This window comes from Manis pentadactyla, chromosome Y (assembly GCF_030020395.1).
Source record: "Manis pentadactyla isolate mManPen7 chromosome Y, mManPen7.hap1, whole genome shotgun sequence".
NCBI classification, from domain to species: Eukaryota; Metazoa; Chordata; class Mammalia; order Pholidota; family Manidae; genus Manis; species Manis pentadactyla.
The window spans coordinates 30,502,201-30,521,055 of NC_080039.1; positions in this window are offsets into that span (position 1 = coordinate 30,502,201).

Below are 18,855 nucleotides of genomic sequence, written 5' to 3' on the forward strand. Positions count from 1 at the left end.
CAACTCTACCACCTTATTTAACCTTAAACAATTTACTTGCTTCTGTCACTGTTTCTTCTCATCAATAAAATGGGGATAATAATAGTATCTGTTTTATAGAGTTCTTGTAAAGACTGAATGAGTTAATTCATATAAAATGCTTAGAAACATGCCTGACACATAACATTAAATAAATGTCAACCATCATTACAGCATAGCAGTACTTTAAGGCCCTACTCCCTGTGGTATTTATAATAAAATACTTATGACCTTGCTGCCAGACCTTTGATTTGCATGATTTGAGAAAGTCAAGCATTTTCTTGGAGCTAGAGTAGGTACTTTCTAGGAACTAGACTGGAATATAAATAAGCTCACACAATAAGCTGGAGTCTACCATTTCTCTGGATGGATATATGAGTAAATAATTGCTTTTAAAATGTATTCAACATTGTACAAAGTAAATCCCTTCTTAGTTAAACAGAAAACACATAGATTGCTGGGGATAATGGTTTCATAGAAAATCAGTGCAATGACATTGCATCACTTTTTTTTTCCTCAGGAGTCTACTTCTCTCTGCTCTTAGGTTTGTTTATTAGAAATAGCTAGGGAAGAGTTAGGGCTGTATATGCACATACATGCTGTATCTGTCTCCATCCCGTCAGATGCATTCTGATCCCTGGTGGCATCTGGTTCTAGGGAAATTGCATTTGGTTGATAAGTGGTAAAGAAGTCTGCCTACTGCCAGTCTTTCTGAAGCTTGAGCTGAGGGGAATCATTACTGAAATTGCTGCAGTCAGGAGCAGACTGAGCCTCAGGGCAGCAACCAACCCCATAATGACAGCCTGGAAAGGAAATAGGACAATTTTTGTTAGAACCAGAGGATCAAGGGGCTTGCAGCGGCCTTTAACAGGCCATCCTTATCCTAGTTCATTTCTAAGCTTCTAGGAAGCGAAGTGAAACTATTTAGGGCAGATTGATGTGTAGCCCCTATGCCTGCACTCTCTACTTTTTAGTCTATTTCTTAACTCAGGAGAGATGGACTTTAGTACACTTGAGCATGTAAATAGAGCTTACAGGATAAAGCCCTAGATAGGAAATCTTCTGTCCTCAAATCCCTCATTCCTCAGCATGGAAAACCAAAGAAACAAAAGAGCAGGGGAGAAAAAGCCAAATAGCAACAGATCCCTTGTGCTGGCCCAGTGCTGCTTGGATGTGGGGATAGCCATGTGGAAACAGTAGAGTAAGTCAAAGGCAAGGAAAACTAGCAAAAGCCTTATAGTACAACCTTAGAGGAGGGCTTAGGTACTCTTAGGAATATTTGAGACATTCTGGTGAAATGAATTCCTCTGTTTGCTGCTGACAATAATTAGAAACAATGTATAGAGGCAAAGGCTGGTAAGTACTGGTGAGAGCTTAATGTGAACCCTGAAAAAAGAATTGGGTTCTTTTAAAACTTAGGATAGTGCCCTCAAACTCCTTCTTTTCCTCTCCCAAATTCTGTTCTTCAGTTGGTCCCTATTTCATCCCTCTCCACCAAAAATTTCTTCCATGTTTATGCAGTAGGCTTCCATTATCCCTGCTCATTGTTAAAATTCATGATCTTTATAGTACAGATCCAAGTAGATACAAGGTGGAAAGCAATCTCATTGAACTAAGTCAAGCTCACATAGGGATGCTTGAGAGTTCCTCAGTGATCTCAGGACTTTGCATTTTAAAAGATGAGATTCATCCAAATAAATTTATGATCTTGGAAAAATTCAAAACTATGTGATTAATTTTTTTGGAGGGAAGGTTTGAAGAAGAGGGAGCTCTTTGGTACCCTTCAGTTCACACAGTACTTTCCTTATACAACTTTGGTAACATTCTGATTGTAGGTCATCATGACAGGGAATATGGTCATAACCTCAAAAAGCTTACCCATTTAAAGGCATAAGGCCTTGAAACTTTAGGTTTTAAATGAAAGTGAGAATCAGAGTTTTGGAAGTTGAGTCTCTGTAAAACTTCCCATATGGTGTCTCCCTTGAGGAAGACTCCTCTCTCTAAGTTCACGGCTACAGAGAGCTCTGACCAAGACTAATGATTGTCCTGCCGCAGAATTTCCTTGCTGAGTGGGCAATAGGTAAGAGAGACAGGAATAAGAAGATAAGCATCAAGAGGAATTTTAAAATTTGAGATGCTCTATGTTAATGGGAAAAGAAAGAAAGTCACTTGGTATATGTCAGCCTCAGCCAACTCGGTAGAGGGCATTTTTCTTGCTCTCTCCATTTGACAGTTGGTGAAATTCAGCACTGAGTTGACAAACGCACTTGTGAGATGAGCATGTAGTGTTCACCAAGGACACGCATGGCAGACCACAAGTGACAGATCCTGCAGTAAGGCCTCTAACTGACTTGCATATGCATGGCTCTGCTCAAGCTTTGGAAATGCACTCTAAGTGTTTTTCCCCTGGGGTTTCCAACCCATCACCAGCATCAACCTCCTGCCCCCATACAAAGACACACCATGCAGTTTGCAGGGGTTGTAACTATGTCTAGTGTTAAGTATCACCATTACTCTGAATGACAGAACAGCCAAACAACACCCAGGAGAAAGATAAAGGTAATGAGCTCAAAGATTGCAAAACTTCCAAAGCAGGCTGAAAGGGTATTTAATGTTGATGGAGTTAGCTGTTTAAAAACCTTTAACAGATGCAATGGTGTCTTTGTTTATTAATAATTGTTATGTTTCTTTCTTCATGGGCACCTACCCTGCTATGCAAGCTGCCCAGAATACCTACCCAAGTAGTTCTCAATCATGATTGTGAATCAGCATTAACAAGGGAATGTTTTCAAAAAAATCCAGATGACATAGCCCCAACCCAGAACTACCAAATAAGAATCACTGGAAATGGGGCACAAGTATTCACATTAAAATTTTCCAGGTGATTTTTGAAGCCTATTCAAGGCTGCAGACTTCCTTAGCCTCAAATGAACTAATTTCATTTTTACAGCAACTCTGTGAGGCATGTATTACCCCATTTTACAGATGAAGAAACTGAAGCTTATAAATATTCAATGATTGGCCAAGGTCACATAGCTATAAATGAGCTAAGATTCAAAGCAGGTCATGGCTCAAAAGGACATGCTCTTTCCACCCCATTACACTAATAAGCTATGCATATATTTTTTTCATTACTCTGATATAGGCCTTCTTTTTAGTTGTACTATTAATTTTTTTTATTGAAATGTAGTTGATATACAATATCATACTGGTTTCTGGTGTACAACATAGTGGCTTGACAATTATATACATAGCTAAACACTCACCAAGATAAGTGTAGTTAAGATCTTTCACCATACAAAGACATTATAATATTACTGATTACATTTCCTATGCTGTACTTTCATCTCAATGAGTTATTTAGTTTTATATTGGTACTTCATTATACCCATCATCTATTTTGCCCATCCTCCCACTTCCTTCCCCTAAGGCAAACATCAGTCTGTTCTCTGAGTTTATGAGTGACATAAACCTCTTCTAAACCAGATGTCTTGACTTTATTTACAGTACTGGATGCTCTAGTAGTTTCCACCCTTCTCTTGGTTTAATTACATCATATCCATGTTTGTCCATTCTTTCAAACCTAACCATCATTTTCCAAGACAGAAATGATAGAAACTGAGCAATACTATGTTTTCTCCTGATGGTTATTAAAATTATACTATAACATTATTGATCTCAGTCTGCAGTCATACACCCTCCTTCTCTGGTACTACAGGTAGGTCACTATTCCAGAGTTTCTAAAATCCTTAAGTCACTCTGTGTGTTGACTTTCCTGGTACTATTATTGCAGGGACATTCCACTCATTTATGTTTGTGTATGGACCAGTGTCCCTTCATTCATCTTTTGTCAATGTATATTATAAATACTTGCACATATATGGATTATATGTACATGTGTGTATACTTTCTTCAATGTTACAAATTATAAAGTGCCTTTTTTCTGGAAAGAAATTTACAGATATTATTTGTTCCAATGGTTTTCAAATCTCCTCTAACCATAGAACTCTTTCTCCAAGCAAATTCATGTTCAGAATCCCAACATATAAAACAAACATCAGAAGAATCTGGTAGAGCAAGAAGGGAGAGGTCCATCTCTTTGGAACTTAAAGCAGCTGCAATAGCACAATTTGAAATACACAGTTCTAGTCAACTCCCCTAATATACTGATGAGGAAATTAAGGTCCAGGGAGGTAAATCAACTTACCCAAGGTCACAGGGCATTCAATAAATCAAGATCTAAAATTCAAATTTCTTAAACTGATGTCCAGTGCTCTTTCTATAGCACTTGAGATGGTAAAATTGGAAACCAGCACCATGTCCAGAAAGTTCTGGGAAAAACCCAGTTACAGGAAAGAATAATAATATTAACAGTTAATATATCTTGATCACTTACTATATGCCAAGCATTTTTACTGCTTTACTTCTGGTTCACTCTGTTTTAGAGTGATTTCACCTGAATTAATGTGCTGTACCTGTTTCGTTAACATGTATCTGAGTGTCTTTTGAATCCATCAACTATCTTTTCCTCTGGATTCCCAATACTAGGGCCTTAATTCAGGCCCACATTATTTTTCTTTTTAACAAAACAATAGCTTGAGAGATGGAGGCAAGATGGCGGCGTGAGTAGAGCAACAGAAATCTCCTCCCAAAACCACATATATCTATGAAAATATAACAAAGACAACCCTTCCTAGAATAAAGACCAGAGGACACAGGACAATATCCAGACCACATCCGCACCTGAGAGAACCCAGCGCCTCGCGAAGGGGGTGAGATACAATCCCCGGCCCCGCGGGAGCCGAGCGCCCCTCCCCCCAGCTCCCGGCGGGAGAAGAGCAGGCAGAGCGGGAGGGAGACGGAGCCCAGGGCTGCCGAACACCCAGCCCCAGCCATCCGGGCCAGAGTGCAGGGCCCTCGATACTAGGAAAACAGGGCAGCAAGACCTGTGAGCGGGTCCCTGAGGCTGGCACCCAGGAAGAAAGAAAAGCGAGCAGCTTTTTTTTTTAAATTATTTATTTATTTATTTCTGCGAGTGCTTTTTGGAAGTCTTAAAGGGATAGGGACCCCAAAACCAGATGGAAACATCCCGGAACACTTAGTACAGCATCAGAGAATCTGGGGATCTCTGGGCACTCTAACCCCCTGGGCTGCAGGGAGCACGGAGGCCCCTCACAGAGATAAATAGCCTCCTGGCCATTCCCCCACCAATGCGGCTCCACCACTTTGGAGTAGCTGCCCGAGCCAGGCCACGCCCACAGCAACAGCGGAGATTAACTCCATAGCAGCCGGGCAGGAAGCAGAAACCCTGTCTGCGCGCAGCTGCGCAGCACAAGCCACTAGAGGTCGCTGTTCTCCCAGGAGAGGAGGGCCACAAACCAACAAGAAGGGAAGTCCTTCCAGCCGTCACTCGTCCCAGCTCTGCAGACTATTCCTATCACCATGAAAAGGCAAAGCTACAGGCTGACAAAGATCACAGAGACAACACCAGAGAAGGAGACAGACCTAACCAGTCTTTCTGACGAAGAATTCAAAATAAGAATCATAAACATGCTGACAGAGATGCAGAGAAATACGCAAGAAAAATGGGATGAAGTCCGGAAGGAGATCACAGATGCCAGAAAGGAGATCGCAGAAATGAAACAAACTCTGGAAGGGTTTATAAGCAGAATGGATAGAATGCAAGAGGCCATTGATGGAATTGAAACCAGAGAACAGGAACGCATAGAAGCTGACATAGAGAGAGACAAAATGATCTCCAGGAATGAAACAATATTAAGAGAACTGTGTGACCAATCCAAAAGGAACAATATCCATATTATAGGGGTACCAGAAGAAGAGAGAGAAAAAGGGATAGAAAGTGTCTTTGAAGAAATAATTGCTGAAAACTTCCCCAAACTGGGGTAGGAAACAATCGAACAGACCACAGAAATACACAGAACTCCAAACAGAAAGGACCCAAGGAGGACAAAACAAAGACACATAATAATTAAAATGGCAAAGATCAAGGACAAGGAAAGAGGTTTAAAGGCAGCTACAGTGAAAAACGTCACCTATAAAGGAAAACCCATCAGGCTATCATCAGACTTCTCGACAGAAACCTTACAGGCCAGAAGAGAATGCATGATATATTTAATGCAATGAAACAGAAGGGCCTTGAACCAAGGATACTATATCCAGCACGATTATCATTTAAATATGATGGAGGGATTAATAAATTCCTAGACAAGCAAAAGTTGGGGGAACTTGACTCCCACAAACCACCTCTACAGGGTATTTTAGAGCAACTGTTCTAGACGGGAGCACTCTTAAAACTAAACAGATGTCACCAGAGAATATAAAATCACAGCAAAGAAAGCAGACCAGCCAAATACTAATTAAAGGCAAAAAAAATAAAATCAACTACCCACTAAAAGCAGTTAAAGGAAACAAGAAAGAGCAAAGAATAAAACAACAAACATATAAAAAATGGAAGAGGAGGAATAAGAAGGGAGAGAAGAAAAGAATCTCCAGACAGTGTATATAACAGCTCAATAAGCGAGCTAAGTTAGGCAGTAAGATACTAAAGAGGCTAACCTTGAACCTTTCGTAACCACGAATCTAAAGCCTGCAATGGCAATGAGTACATATCTTTCAATAGTCACCTTAAATTTAAATGGACTGAATGCACCAATCAAAAGACATAGAGTAATAGAATGGATAAAAAAGCAAGACCCATCTATATGCTGCTTACAAGAAACACACCTAAAACCCAAAGACATGCACAGACTAAAAGTCAAGGGATGGAAAAACATATTTCAGGCAAACAACAGAGAGAAAAAAGCAGGGGTTGCAGTATTATATCAGACAAAAGAGACTTCAAAACAAAGTAAGTAAAAAGAGATAAAGAAGGACATTACATAATGTTAAAGTGCTCAGTACAACAAGAGGATATAACCATTCTAAATATATATGCACCCAACACAGGAGCACCAGCATATGTGAAACAAATACTAACAAAACTAAAGGGGGAAATAGACTGCAATGCATTCATTTTAGGAGATTTCAACATGCCACTCACCCCAAAGGATAGATCCACTGGGAAGAAAATAAGTAAGGACACGGAGGCACTGAACAACACAATAGAACAGATGGACCTAATAGACATCTACAGAACTCTACATCCAAAAGAAACAAGATATACATTCTTCTCAAGTGCACATGGAACATTCTTCAGAATACACCACATACTAGCTCACAAAAAGAGCCTCAGTAAATTCCAAAATATTGAAATTCCACCAACCAATATTTTAGAACACAAAGGAATAAAACTAGAAATAAATTCTACAAAGGAAACAAAAAGGCTCACAAACACATGGAGGCTTAACAACATGCTCATAAATAATCAATGGATCAATGAACAAATGAAAATAGAGATCAAGGAATATATGGAAACAAATGACAACAACAACACAAAGCCCCAACTTCTGTGGGATGCAGTGAAAGCAGTCTCAAGAGGAAAGTATATAGTGATCCAGGCACACTTAAAGAAGGAAGAACAATCCCAGATGAATAGTCTAACATCATAATTATTGAAACTGGAGAAAGAAGAACAAATGAGGCCTAAAGTCTGCAGAAGGAGGGACATAAAAAAGATCAGAGAAGAAATAAACAAAATTGAGAAGAATAAAACAATAGCAAAAATCAATGAAACCAAGAGCTGGTTCTTTGAGAAAATAAACAAAATAGATAAGTCTCTAGCCAAACTTATTAAGAGAAAAATAGAATCAACACAAATCAACAGAATCAGAAATGAGAACATAAAAATCAGGACAGACTCCACAGAAAAACAAAGAATTATTAAAGACTACTATGAAAACCTATATGCCAACAAGCTGGAACACCAAGAAGAAATGGACAACTTCCTAGAAACATACAACCTTCCAAGACTGACCAAGGAAGAAACACAAAAGTTAAACAAACCAATTACGAGCAAAGAAATTGAAACAGTAATCAAAAAACTACCCAAGAACAAAACCCCCACGCCAGACAGATTTACCTCTGAATTTTATCAGACACACAGAGAAGACATAATACCCATTCTTCTTAAAGTTTTCCAAAAAATAGAAGGGGAGGGAATACTCCCAAACTCACTCTATGAAGCCAACATCACCCTAATACCAAAACCAGGCAAAGACCCCATCAAAAAAGAAAATTAAAGACCAATATCCCTGATGAATGTAGATGCAAAAATACTGAATAAAATATTAGCAAACCAAATTAAAAAATATATCAAGAGGATCATCCATCTTGACCAGGTGGGATTCATCCCAGGGATGCAAGGATGGCACAACATTTGAAAGTCCATCAACATCATTCACTACATCAACAAAAAGAAAGACAAAAAAACCCCACATGATCATCTCCATAGATGCTGAAAAAGCATTTGACCAAATTCAACATCCATTCACGATAAAAATTCTCAGCAAAATGGGTATAGAGGGCAAGTACCAGAACATAATAAAGGCCATATATGATAAACCCACAGCCAACATTATACAGAACAGCGAGACGCTGAAAGCTTTTCCGCTGAGATCGGGAACTAGACAGGGATGCCCACTCTCCCCACTGTTATTCAACAGTACTGGAGGTCCAAGCCATGGCAATCAGACAAAACAAAGAAATACAAGGAATAAAGATTGGTAAAGAAGAAGTTAAACTGTCACTATTTGCAGATGACATGATATTGTACGTAAAAAACCCTAAAGAGTCCACTCCAAAACTACTAGAACTGATATCGGAATACAGCAAACTTGCAGGATACAAAATTAACACACAGAAATCTGTGGCTTTCCTATATAATAACAATGAAACAATAGAAAGAGAAATCAGAAAAACAATTCCATTCACAATTGCATCAAAAAGAATAAAATACCTAGGAATAAACCTAACCAAAGAAGTGAAAGACCTATACCCTGAACACTACAAGTCACTCTTAAGGGAAATTAAAAGGGACACTAACAAATGGAAACTCATCCCATGCTCGTGGCTAGGAAGAATTAATATCGTCAAAATGGCCATCCTGCCCAAAGCAATATACAGATTTGATGCAATACATATCAAATTACCAGTAACATTCTTCAATGAACTGGAACAAATAATTCAAAAATTCATATGGAAACAACAAAGACCCCGAGTAGAAAAAGCAATCCTGAGAAAGAAGAATAAAGTATGGGGGATCTCACTCCCCAACTTCAAGCTCTACTACAAAGCCATAGCAATCAGGACAATATGGTACTGGCACAAGAACAGAGCCACAGAACAGTGGAACAGATTACAGACTCCAGACATTAATCCAAACATATATGGTCAATTAATATTTGATAAAGGAGCCATGGTCATACAATGGCGAAATGACAGTCTCTTAACAGATGGTGCTGGCAAAACTGGACAGCTACATGTAGGAGAATGAAACCGGAACATTGTCTAACCCCATACACAAAAGTAAATTCAAAGTGGATCAAAAACCTGAATGTAAGTCATGAAACCATAAAACTCTTAGAAAAAAAACATAGGCAAAAACCTCTTAGACATAAACATGAGTGACTCTTCTTGAACATATCTCCCCAGGCAAGGAAAACAACAGCAAAAGTGAACAAGTGGGACTATATTAAGCTGAAAAGCTTCTGTACAGCAAAAGACACCATCAATAGAACAAAAAGGTACCCTACAGTATGGGAGAATATATTTGAAAATGGCAGATCCGATTAAGGCTTGACGTTCAAAATATATAAAGAGCTCACCCACCTCAACAAATAAAAAACAAATAATCCATTTAAAAATGGGCAGAGGAAGTGAAAAGACAGTTCTCCAAAAAAGAAATGCAGATGGCCAACAGACACATGAAAAGATACTCCACATTGCTAATTATCAGAGAAATGCAAATTAAAACCACAATGAGGCATCATCTCACACGAGTAAGCCGGCTACCATCCAAAAGACAAACAACAACAAATGTTGGTGAGGTTGTGGAGAAAGGGTAACACTCCTACACTGCTGATGGGAATGTAAATTAGTTCAACCATTGTGGAAAGCAGTATGGAGGTTCCTCAAAATGTTCAAAATAGACTTACCATTTGACCCAGGAATTCCACTCCTAGGAATTTAATCTAAGAACGCAGCACTCAAGTTTGAAAAAGACCGATGCACCCCTATGTCTATCGCAGCACTATTTACAATAGCCAAGAATTGGAAGCAACCTAAATGTCCATCAGTAGATGAATGGATAAAGAAGATGAGGTTCATACACACAATGGAATATTACTCAGCCATAAGAAGAAAATAAATCCTACCATTTACTCAACATGGATGGATTTGGTGGATATTCTGCTCATTGAAATAAGCTAGTGAGAGAAAGGAAAGTGCCAAATGATTTCACTCTCCTCTGGAGGATTACAAAAAAGAAAAAAAGTGAAGGAACAAGACAGTAGCAGCGTCACCAAACCAAGAATGGACTAACGGTTACCAAGGAAAAGTGATTGAGTGGGATGGGTTTGAAGAGAGGAAAGAGATGGAAAATGGGCATTATGAGCAGCACAGATAATGTGGTTTGGGGGCAGGCACGGGGAAAGCAGTATAGTACAGTGAAATCGGAATCCCTTCTGCAGCATATTACTGGGCTGATGGACATTGACTCTTATGGGGCGTGTGGAGGGTACTGGATAATGGGGGTACTCTACTAACTGTAATGTTGCTCATGCAACTGTTTAGTACTGACATCAAAATAAAAAGAAATGCACAGGACCTTGTATCTTATTTCAATTTTCCCTGATGCTGTCACGGTGGTCAGCGTTCACCTCACTGAAATTACACTCCCAGCTAGGGCCCTAGGCTCTGGACAGGGACGCTGCTCATTAGAGCAGACACATTGCACCTCTAGGAAAGAGGCACCACTGTAACATCATGGATTCCCCAGGCAACAGTGCTGCTCTTGCAAACTCCATTCCCAGAGGGTGTGCAATGCCCAGCCATGGGGAGCTGCATCATCGTAGCAAACATTCCTGGATCTGGTCTATATATATATATATATAAAATGATTTCAATCATCAGTGGAGAATAAGAGCACAGAAAAACTAGAAAAACTGAAGGGGTAAAACAGCAGCAGACGCACAGGACCCAAGAATGGACTAACAGTTACTAAAGGGTAAATGACGCGTTTGGATGACTGGAAATTCAGGGATAAGGGTCAGGGGAAAGAAAGGGGGCTTTATTATTAGTATGTAAAATGTTTGGTGTGGCACATGTACAGCTGTAAAACACTGAGAAGACAAGGGGTGACTTCACAGTATCTGGTCATGCTGATGGAAAGTTACTGCAATGGAGTATGTAGCAGGAAGATGGAGATGGGGGGAGTCTAAAAAACTTAATGTTCTGCATGTAATTGTAGATTAATGATAACAAAATCAAAAGACAATGAAAAAATTAAAGAGCAATAGGGCAGCAGATCTACACAGTCCAAGACTGGACTAACAGTTACCCAAACAAAAAGAACTGGGGTGGATGGGTTTGAATGCAGTGATAAGGGGGTGAAGGGTGAGAAACATGCATTGTGGTTAGCATGTATAATGTGGGAGGGGAGTGCCAGGGGGCTGTAAAACACAGAGAATACAGTTAATGATTCTACAGAATCCTACTACACTGATGGACAGTGACTGTAATGGGGAATCAGGGAGTACCTGGTGATGTGGGTAGTTTAGGAAACAAGAGTTGCTCATGTAATTATTGATTAAAGAAAAATTAATAATAAAGAAACAAACAATAATAAATATATAACTAAATAAATAATGCAGCAGCACAGTTTAAAAAAGACATATGCACCCCTATGTTTATCGCAGCACTGTGCAAGACACAAAATATATGGAAGCAACCTAGGTGTCCATCTGTAGATAAATGGATAAAGAAGATGTCGTTCATACACACAATGGAATATTACACAGCCTTAAGAAGAAAATAAATCCTATCATTTCCTAGAACATGGATGGAGCTTGAGGATATTATGCTCATTGAAATAAGCTGGGAGAGAAAGAAAAGTGCCAAATGAATTCACTCACCTGTGGAGTATTAGGAAAATGAAAATAAGTGAGGGAACAAGACTGCAGCATAACTGAACCCAAGAATGGACTAATGGTTTTCCAAGGGTAAGTGACTGAGGGAGATGGGTAAGAAGGGAGGAAAGATATGGACAATGGGGCATTCCGAGCAGCACAGATAATGTGGTTTTGCTGTGGGCACGGGGAAGGCAGTAGAGCACAGCAAAGATCAGTATCACTTCTAAAGCATATTAATGGGCTGATGGATATTGACTCTTATGGGGCATGTGGTGGGGACTGGATAATGGGGGTAGTCTAGTAACGGTAATGTGGCTCATATTACTGTTTAGCACTGACATGAAAATAAAAGAAACACACAGGACCTGGGATATGATTTCCATATTCCCTGATGCTGTCAAGGTGGTGCATCCACCTCACTGAAATCACACTCCCAGCTAGGGCTTGAGGCTCTGCACTGGGAAGCTGCTCATATGAGCACACGCTTTGTGTCTCTAGGAAAGAGACACCACTGTGACGTGGATTCTACAGGCAACAGTGCTGCTCTTGCAAACTCCACCTCCAGGGGGCGGGCAATACCCAGTCATGGGGAGCTGCATCATCTTGGCCAACATTCCTGGTTTTATGTATATATGTATTTATATATATACATATAAAATGATTTCACTCATCAGAGGAGAAAAAGAACAAAGAAAAACTGAAGGAGCAAAACAGCAGCAGATGCACAGGACCCAAGTATGGATTAACGGTTACCAAAGGGAAAAGGACTCGGTTGGATGCCTGGAACGGCAGGGATAATGTCAGGGGAAAGAATGGGGGCTTTATGATTAGCATATATAATGTTTGGTGTGGCACAGGTACAGATGTACAACACTGAGAAAATGAGGAATGATTCCACAGTATCTGGTCATGGTGATGGAAAGTTACTGCAATGGGGTATGTGGAGGGAAGTTGGAGAATGGTGGAGTCTAAAATATTTCATGTTCTGTATGTAATTGTAGATTAATGATAATGAAATATAAAAACAATGTGAAAATTAAGGAGCAATAGAGCAACAGATCTACACAACCCAAGAATTTACTAACAGTTACCTGAACAAAAAGGATTGTGGTGTATGGGTGTGAATGCAGTGATAAGGGTGTGAAGGGAAAGAAAGGGTGCATTGTGGTTAGCATGTGGGAGTTGGGACCAGGAGGGCTGTAAAACACAGAAAAGACAAGTAGTGAGTATCTTACTACACTGATTGACAGTGACTGCAATGAGGCTTCTGGGGGTACTTGGGGATTGAGGGCATTTAGGAAACATAAACTTGCTCATGTAATTGTTGATTATTGAAAAATGAATAATAAAAAAAGTAAGTAATAATAAATATATAAGTAAAAATAATGCAGCAGCACATTTAAAAAAGACATTTGTACCCCTATGTTTATCACAGCGCTATAAAGGATACAAAAGAAATGGAACCGACCTAAGTGTCCATCTGTAGATGAGTGGATAAAGAAGATGTGGTTCATACATACAATGGAATATTACTCAGCCATAAGAATAAATCAAATCTTACCATTTGCAACAACATGAATGGAGCTGCAGGGTATTCTGCACAGTGAAATAAGCCAGGCGGAGAAAGACAAGTATCAAATGACTTCACACATCTTTAGAGTATAAGAACAAAGGAAAAAGGGAAAGAGCAAAACAGCACGAGACTCACAGAACCCACGAATGGACTATATTTACCAAAGTGAAAGGAACTGCAGGGGTTGGCTGGAAATGGAAGGATAAGTGGGGGAGAGGATAAAATGGGTTTTATGATTAGCAAGTATAATGTGTGGGGTGGCATGGGGAGCAATGTGCAACACAGAGAAGTCAAGTTGTAATTTTACAGCATTTTAATATGCTGATGGACAGTGACAGCAATGGGCTATGGGGGTAATTTGGTGATGGTGAGTGTCTAGTAAACATAATATTACTCATGTTATTGTAGTTTAAAGAAAGATATATGATAGTTAGAAAGACATAGATAGATTGAAAGACAGATGCATAGGTAAATTAATAAATATAAATCAATGAATGAATGAATGAATAAAAAAATTAATGGGCAAATAAAGGAGCAAATGAATGAGCAAATAAATAAATAAATAAATAAATACAATGCAGCCACCCAGTTTAAAAAAGACATATGCACACCTATGTTTATCACAGCACTATTCACAATAATCAAGCTAAGTGTCCCTCAGTAGATGAATGAATAAAGAAGATGTGGTACATATACACAATGGAATATTATTCACTCATAAGCAGAAAACAAATCCTACCATTTATTAGAATGTGGACAGAGCTGGAGGATATTGTGCTCATTGAAATAAGCTAGGGAGAGGAAGACATGTGCCAAATGATTTCACTTATGGGTGAAGTATAAGAACAAAGGAAAAACTGAAGGAGAAAAACAGCAGCAGACTCACAAAACCTAAGAATAGATTAACACTTAACCAAATGGAAAGGGACTGGAGAGGATCAGTTGGAAAGGAGGGATAATGGGGGAGTAAAAATAAAGGGGGCATAATGATTAACATGTATAATCTGGGGGGTGGCACAGAGACAGTTGTACAATAAAGAGAAGAAAAGTAGTGATTGAACAGCATCTTAGCATTCTGATGGACAGTTACTGCAAATGGGTATCTGGGGAGAAATTGGTGATGTGGGGAGTCTAGTAAATATAATGATTCTCATGTAATTGTACATTAATGATACCAGAAGAAATGAATGAATGAATGAATGAGTGAATGAATAAATAAATATAAATATAAATAAATAAGGAACACAGCCATACTGTTTAAAATGGACATATGCACCATTATGTTTATCACAGCACTATTCACAATAGCCCAACAAAGTGTCCATCAGTAGAAGAATGGATAAAGATGTGGTACATATACACAATGGAATATTATTCAGCCATAAGAAGAAAAAAAATTCTAGTATTTACAACAACATGAATGGAGGTAGGGGGAATTATGCTCAGTGAAATAACCCAGGCAGAGAAAGACAAGTATCAAATGATTTCACTCATCTGTGGCGTATAAGAAGAAAGAGAAAACTGAAGGAGCAAAACACCAGTAGCCTTGCTGAACCCAAGAATGGACTAATGGGTACCAAATGGACTGTGACTGTGGAGGATGGGAGGGAAGGGAGAAATAAGGGGGAAATCGGGGCATTAAGAGTAGCACACATAATATGGGTGGGGGGTCCAGCATGGGGAATGCAGTATAACACAGAGAAGACTAGTAGTGATTCTACAGCATCTTACTAAGCTGATTGAGAGTGACTGCAATGGTGTAAGTGGAGGTAACATAGTGATGAAGGAGTGTAGAAACATAGTGTTCCCCATGCAATTGGAGATTAATGATAGCAAGTTTAAAAAGAGATTAAAAATGAAATAAAAGAATGCAGTAACCCAGTTTGAAAAAGACACATGCACCCCTACGTTTATCACAGCACTATTCACAATAGTCAAGCTAAGTGTCCATTAGTAGATGAATGAATACAGAAGATGTGGTGCATATACACAATGGAATATCCTTCAGCCATAAGAAGAAAACAAATCCTACCATTTACAACAACATGGATGGAGCTGGAGGATATTGTGTTCATTGAAACAAGCTAGGTGGAGAAAGACAAGTGCTAAATGATTTACCTCATTTGTGGAGTATAACAATGAAGCAAATTTGAAGGAACAAAATAGCAGCAGACTCAGAGGCTCCGAGAAGACACTAGTGATGACCAGAGGAGAAGGGTTTGGGCGAGTGGGTGGGGATGGAGGGAGAAGGCGATGTAGGGGTATTATCCTTGGTATACATGTGTTGGGGGATCATGGGGAATACACTGTAGCACAGAGAAGGTAAATAGTGATCTGTGACATCTTGCTGCACTGATGGACAGTGACTTCATTGGGGTATGGGTGGGGACTTCATAATATGGGTAAACTGTAGTAACCACATCGTTTTTCATGTGAAACCTTCCTAAGAGTGTTTATCAATAGAACCTTAATAAAAATTCTTGAAAAACAAAAATAAATCACATGTTCATCGCAAGAGATACAGAAAAATCATTTGAGAAATCCCTCAACATGTATTCACGACAAAAAATCTCAACAACTTACATATAGAGGGAATATATCTCAACAAAATAAAAGTCATATGTAGTAAGGCAACAATGTGAAAAACTGAAAGCTTTTCCTCTGAGATCAGGATCAAAACAAAGGGGCCACTCCTGCTTTATTATTCAACAAAGTAGTGGAAGTCCTACGCGGAGCAATTAGGCAAGAAAAAGAAACAAAAGGCAAACAAATCAAAAAAACAAAAACAAAAACATCATTATATGTATGATTATATATAACACTGAAGACTTAAAAAGCTGTTACCTCTAACTGAATGAAGTCAATAATATTCAGAATGTAAAATCAATATACAAAACTCAGCTGTGTTTCTACATACTAATAGTGAACTATCAGTAAGAGATATTAAGAAACTACTCCCATTTACAACTGCACTGAAAATAATAAAATACCTACAAATAAATCAAACCAATGAGGTGAAAAATGTGTATGCTGAAATCTATAAGACACTGATAAAAGAAGCTGAAGAATAGGTAAAGAAATGGAAACAGTCTGTGCTCATAGACTGAAATGATTGTTATCACATACTACACAAACAAACAAATCCACAGATTCAATGTAACCCCTTACCAAAACTGCCATGGCATTTTTCATGGAACTAGCACAAACCTAAAATGTGTATGGAACCATGGAAGTCTGAATAGCCAAAGCAATCTTGAGAAAGAACAACAAAGCTGGAGGCATCAAGCTCCCTGATTTCAAAATGTATCAATAAAGCTATAATAATCAAAACAGTACAGTACAGACACCAAGATCCATGGAACAGAATAGAGAGCTCACAGGTAAACCCAGTCATAGAGGGTTAATTAACTTACAGCAAAGGAGCCAGGAATATACAGAGGGAAAGAATAGTCTTTTGAACAAATCGCTGGGAAAACTGTACAGCAAAATAACAAAACAGGATGATTATATTGTACCATGAACAAAAAGAACTCAAAATGGATCAAAGACTGAAACATTTAGGCCTAAAGTCATGAACTTCCCAGAAGAAAACATAAGAGGGTAAACTCATTGACACTGGATTAGTCGATGGTTTTTTGAATTTGACACCAAGAGTGAAAGAAGGCAATAAAAGTGAGAAGAAAAGTAGGATTCTATCAAACTAAAAAGGTTCTGTACAGCAAAGGAAGGTTCTGTACAGCAAAGGAAGCAATCCACAAAATAAAAAGACAATCTATAGATTGAGAGAAAATATTTGGAAACCACGTATCTGATAAGGAATTAATATCTAAAATATAGGAAGAATTAATGCAATTCAGTAGTGGAAAAAACCCAACAAACAACCCAATTACTAAAGGGGCAGAGATGTAAATGGATATGTTTCCAAAGAACACATACAAATTGCCAATGTGCACATGAAAAGGTGCTACATATCACTAATCATTAAGAAATGCAAATCAAATGCAATGAGATATCACCTCGTACCTGTTAGAATGTCTATTATCAGAAAAGCAAGTAATACCAAGTGTTGGCGAGGATGTGGAGAAAAGTGTTCTGTTTTGGTGCACTGTTAGAAGGTAAATTGGTCCTGCTGCTCTCTAAAACAGTACGGAGCTTCAATAAAAATTTTTTTAAAAATGGAACTACCACGTGATTCAGCAATTCCACTTCTGAGTATTTATCCAAAGGAGATGAAATCACAATATTAAAATATCTGCTCTGTTCAGTGCAGCATTGTTTCCAATATCCAGGACATAGAAACGATCTAAGTGTCCACTGATGGATGAATGGACAAAGAAAATGTTGTATATATATATGCACAAGTGATATTATTCAGTTACCAATAAATGGAAAATCTGCCATTTATTATTACAACATGGATGTACTCTAAGTGAAATAAGTCAAATAATGTATGATACCACTTATATTTGGAATCTAAAACAAAACAGAACAAGAAAGAGAATTCATACATATACAGAACACACTGGTGAATAACAGAGAAGGCGGGGGTGAGGGGTAGGGGGTAGGCACAATGGGTGAAGGTCAAAAGTTACAGACTTCCAGTTACCAGACACATAAGTCCTGGGATGTAATATATAGATGGTGAATATAGTTAACAATGTTGCATTTGTATATTTAAATGTGGAGACAGTAGATATTAAAAGTTCTCATCCAAGAAGAATCCTACCTAAATACAGTGATGGATGTTATCTAAACTTACTGTTATAATCATTTCACAATGTATAACACATATCAAATCATTATGTAGCACACGTAAAACTAACAAAATACAGTATGTCAATATATCTGAATTATAAAACTATTAATTTTAGAATAATCTAGCAGCTCGTAAAAAAGTACAATTGATGGCACACCGTTTGGGCAGTGGGCACGGGAGGGACCAAGGGCGCCCAGGGGCGGAGCCAGGTGGCCGCGAGGGGCGGGCCCGCCGGGCGCGGGAAGCCTTCAGCGTCCGCTCGCCGCTAGGCCGCCCTACTGGCTGTAGCCCCCTCCCAGGCGAAGGCCTTCACGGAATCACGGCGGTGGCGGCGGCACCGGGGCGGGGGTCGAGGCAGGCTGCCGCTTCCGGTGGAGTGAGGAGCGATTGTCTGAGCGAGGCCAGACTGGAGGCCTTCCCTC